Below are 5276 nucleotides of genomic sequence, written 5' to 3'. Positions count from 1 at the left end.
TGAAAGGTGGTGGCTGAAGTCTCCAAAACTCTCCAACCTACGCTGATCATCCTCAGGCATAGCAGGAACCACATAATCCTGAGCAACAGCAACCGGCTGGGTTGGTGGTGCCTCCTGTGTCTAAAGTCCCTGAATAACCTGCTCAGGTGTGCTAGCGACGGGAGTCTGAGTGCCTCCTCTGGCCTGAGAAGTAGCTTCGGCCATCAAAATAGAGACCGCCTGAGCAAGGCCGGTACATGCTGTCAGAATCTGAGCTAGGGCCTCCTGAAGGACTAGAATCACAATAGGCACAGGTGGTGCCTGAGCTGGTGCATCAATAACTGGAACGTGGTCGTGAAATGGGACAACTGGTGGATCTGCAGGTACTGCCCTAGCTGTTGTACGGGCTGCACCTCTACCCCTACCACGGCCTCTACCGCGGCCTCGGCCTCTCACGGCCCTGGCTGGTGGTACTGGTGGCTGGCCCTTCTAACCGGTAGTACGAGTCCTCACCATCTGTGAGAGAATAAAACAACATATGTTTAGTTACTAGAATCAACAGATTCGCATGACAAGAATTAAAGAATGTGGAAATTTTTCCTAAAGATTCTGCAGCCTCTCGAAGATAAGTACAGACGTCTCCATACTGATCCGCAAGACTCTACTAAACCCGCTCATGACTCGTGAGACCTATGTAACCTAGGCTTTGATACCAATCTATCACGACCCAAACTAACCCCTGTCGTGATGGCACCTATCGTGGAACTAGGCAAGCCGACTCATTTCCAAAACAAACCGATATTTTCATTTCAAAGTTAATTTCAATGTTATTTAACATAAAAAAACCTTCGTAAAAGAGTTCCAATCAAAATAAAAGTGCGGAATGAAAATCCCGACATCGGGGTGTCACTAGTCATGAGCATCTACTACAAACTGTCTAACAATATCAAGGCTAACTCAACTAAATACAAATAGAGGAAGATAAGAGGGAGAAGAGCAGGGGCTGCGATCGCCAAATAGCTACCTTGCTATCTCCAAGAAAATCTGTAACCAGAACACTCAATAACCGCTACCATGTCCAGCTACACCTGAATCTGCACAGAAGGTGCAGGGAGTAACGTGAGTACGCCAACTCAGTAAGTAACAACAATAAATAAAGACTGAGCAGCAGTGACGAGCAATAAAGCATATAACATTCATATCGGGAAATCTCAGTAAAATACCACATGCTTTTAAAATCAGGATTTGAATCAAAACATCTCGTTTAACCCAATTCCAGTTAAACTCATTTAAAGATATTTTTAAACATTTTTCAGACAGAGGAAAAATGCAAAGGTGAGCAAAAATGATGAAATCATAAATAGCCCCCCGGGCAAAACATCACTCATATACATCCCCTCGGGCAAACCTCACAGTCACTCGTGCCACTCGGGCATACCTCACAATAACTCTTACTACTCGGGCATACCTCACAATCACTCATACCTCCCAGTCACTCAGCACTCGGCACTCGCACTCAGTAGGTACCTGCGCTCACTGGGGGTGTGTACAGACTCCGGAGGGGCTCCTTCAGCCCAAGCGCTATAATCTACACGGACAACTCATGTGCTATAATAATAAAGTATGCTGCAGGCGGGCAACCCCGATCCACTCAGAATAGAGTCATAAAACCTCTCAAGCCACTCGGGCATTTAAGTAAAGTAGGGCATTCGGCCCAAAACATTTATATGCATCAAAATAGAGTCATAAAACTGAGTTATGCGGTAAACAAGTATAAACATGACTGAGTATAGATTTTCAATCGAAAACAATGAGAGGATGGTAAGAAACAACCCCTAAGGGTCCAAACAACATTGGCGCAAGGCCCAAATTGGCATTCAGCCCAATTTACAGAAATTCTTTCTAAAACATGTAAGTATCATATGGTTTCAACAAAGTATGCAACTTTATAGTTGCTACGGGATGAACCAAGTCACAACTCCCAACAGTGCATGCCCACACGCCCGTCACCTAGCATGTGCGTCACTAAAAATAGTAGAATGATACAATATCCGGGGTTTCGTACCCTCAGGACTAGATTTACAATCGTTACTTACCTCAAGCCGTGAAATTGTTATTCTGCAATGTCCTTTCCTCGTGAATTGGTCTCCAAAAGCCTCGAATCTGGTCATAAATAATTCTTTTCAGTCAATTAAATTAATTGGAATTAATCCCATAAGAAAATAATAATTTTCCATAAAAATCCGAAAATTAGCTCAAAAATCACCCATGGGGACCACATCTTAGAACTCTACAAAAGTTATAAAATCCGGAAACCCATTCAACCACGAGTATAACCATACCAATTTTACCAAAATCCGACCCCAACTCGACCCTCAAATCTTCAATTTAAACCAAGAGGGTTTTCAAATTTTCCCAACTCAATTCACCAATTAAATATTAAAAACAACCATGGATTCGGGTAATTTAACCAATATTGAGTTAAGAACACTTACCCCGTTGTTTTCTCTGAAAATCACCCAAAATCGCCTCAAATCCGAGCTCCAAAATGTCAAAAATTGAAAATGGGATGAAGTCCCATTTTCAGAACTTAAACTCACTGCCCAGATTTTTCTTCTTCGCGAACGCGACATCACCCTCGCGTTCGCGAAGCACAAAATGCCTCTGCCTTAATGCCTTCTACACGAACGCGTTCAACCCATCGTGAACGCGATGCTTCTTTCCCCCTCACTGCGTGAACACGACACCCCCCTACGCGAACGCGTAGACCAATTGCCTGGGGTCTTCGGCTACTTTCTCTCTTCTTCACGCACGCGTAACACCTCTCGTGTTCGCGATGCACACCCAGTCCACCCTTCGCGAACGAGTGCTTCTCTTCGTGAACGCGAAGAGCAAATGTTGCCAGCCTCCTAGTTCCTCTTCTTGAGCGCGAGGCTCCACTCGCGAACGCGATGAAGGAAACCAGATGGTGCATTAGAAAAAATTCCAGCAGATTTCCAAGTCCAAAATCCAACTCGTTAACCATTTGAAACTCACCCGAGCCCCTCGGGACCTTAACCAAATATACCAACAAGTCCTAAAACATCATACGAACTTAGTTGAACCCTCAAATCACCTCAAACAACGCTAAAACTATGAATTACACCCCAATTCAAGCATAATGAACTTTGAAATTTCTAATTTCTACAAACGACTCCGGAATCTATCAAATCACGTCTGATTGACCTCAAATTTTGCACACAAGTCATAAATGACATAACAGAGGTATTCTAATTTATAGAATCGGATTACGACCCCGATATCAAAAAGTCAATCCCCCGGTCAAACTTCTCAAAAATTAAACTTTCGGCATTTTAAGCCTAATTCCTCTACGGACCTCCAAATAATATTCCGAACACGCTCCTAAGTCCAAAATCACCATACGGAGCTATTGGAATTATCAAAATTTGAATCCGAGATCGTTTACACATAGGTCCATATCCGATCCACTTTTCTAACTCAAATTTTCAATTATGAAGCTAAGTGACTCATTTCACTCCAAGTTTCTTCCGGACCCGAACCAACTAACCAGATATAATATAATATATCTGAATAACATAAAAAGAAGTAGAAATGGGGAAAATGGGGCTATAACTCTCGAACCGACCGACCGGGTCGTTACAGAAGCCCTAACAAGATCCTTGTGAAATCTTCAAACCTTGAACAAGAATTGATGGATAAATGACTAGTCTTCGCTTTCTCTCTCTAAAATTCTCTCACCTCTCTCTAAAATGTCAAATTTTGGCTAAAAAATGAGCTTCAAGGGCTATAAATCGAAGTTGGGTTGGGTCAAAATTTAGTAAGAATGGAAGCTCCGACGCAATTATGCGATCACATAACAGGTATGCGGTCCGCATACCGGCCGCATAATTTGACCTCCAAAAGCTCGGTGTTACTGACACGGTATGCGGTCCTTATGCGGCCCGCATACTTGTTTTGCGGTCGCATAATGCACCGCAAAACAGGTCTGCGGTCGCATATTGCACCGCAGATTTTCCTCAAATCTTGCCCCTCTCTTGATCCACTTTGCGACCATTATGCGGTCCGTAGAGTGATTTTGCGACCGCATAGTGGTCGCAGAAATTACCTTTTTTCCGACAAAATTTTCCTTTACACATCGGTGCATTGTTCAAGCCAAAAAGTCCGAGTCGTGGCTCGCAAGCTCGCCACGAGAAATTTCTTTAATCTTTGTACTAATTGATCTACCTCAGCACCACCAAACCTTAATTTCCTTAGCAAAATTTCTCCGGGGTCGTTACACATAAGTCAACATCCGGTCAACATTTTCAACTTAGATTCTAAACCTTGGAACTAAGTGCTCCAAATTATTTCAAAACCTCACCGGACCCAAACCAATTACCCCGGCAAGCTAAATAACAACTGTAATTCATAATTTGATTAGTAAATGGGGGAACGAGATTGCAATAGTCAAAACGACCGGTCGGATCGTTACAAGAATACCGCCAATTGCATCAAACAACTTTGAAATTCGCACAGGGTTGATTCAAACCATTCAACATTCATGTCAGTTTACTGGTCATGCAAGTGAAGATCCTCACACCCATTTAATTGATTTTATTGAATTAGTTTAAACTTGCAGGTATAATGGAGTCATAACAGACGCTATCAGGTTGCAGCTTTTTCCTTTTTCATTAATAGGTGAAGCCAAAATATGGTTGCAAAGTCTGCCGAGAGGTTCAATCACTAATAAATATTTTTCACTTGCAAAAACATTTAAAATGAAGCAAGAAATAAATAATTTTGTGCAGACAGATACTGAATCTGTATATCAAGCATGGGTACGATTAAAAGCAATGTTAAGAAAATGTCCACCTCATGGTATCCAAGATCCTGACATCTTATATATTTTTTATCATGGTCTTAAACCCTCTGCTAGAAATGTTATTGATGCAGTATCAGGAGGATCCATAATGAGCAAAACCACTACATAAGCCATGCAATTGCTCAATGAAATTTCAGAAAATGTTGTTCAATGGCCCTCAGACAGAATGATTGTTAAGAAAGCAGTGGGAGTCAATCAAGTTGAAGCTTAGAATTCATTAGCATAACAAATTGTAACTCTAACACAAAAAGTTGAGGCTTTTCAGGTAAATACTCAATCATCATCTCAACATGAGAGTTGTGACGTTTGTAGAGGTAATCATCCCAATCATTAGTATCAAGCTTCAACGCAAAATGAAGAACAAACAAATGCTATTGGTTATAGAACCAGTTACCCATTTGGTAGTCCCATGGCA

General features: G+C 42.0%; 1 non-coding gene across 1 annotated transcript; it reads right to left on the bottom strand.

The window, feature by feature from the left end:
* Window positions 1–4754: 4754 nt before the first annotated feature.
* Window positions 4755–4861, bottom strand: LOC142173958 (small nucleolar RNA R71). Its single transcript, XR_012703322.1, has one exon. It is a non-coding gene; the product is annotated as a small nucleolar RNA R71 (small nucleolar RNA).
* Between the last annotated feature and the right edge of the window lie 415 nt (window positions 4862–5276).

Source organism: Nicotiana tabacum, chromosome 19 (assembly GCF_000715075.1).
Source record: "Nicotiana tabacum cultivar K326 chromosome 19, ASM71507v2, whole genome shotgun sequence".
In the NCBI taxonomy this organism is placed as follows: Eukaryota; Viridiplantae; Streptophyta; class Magnoliopsida; order Solanales; family Solanaceae; genus Nicotiana; species Nicotiana tabacum.
The sequence above is the reverse complement of the archived record's forward strand: the minus strand, read 5'-3'. Positions and strand labels throughout refer to the sequence as shown.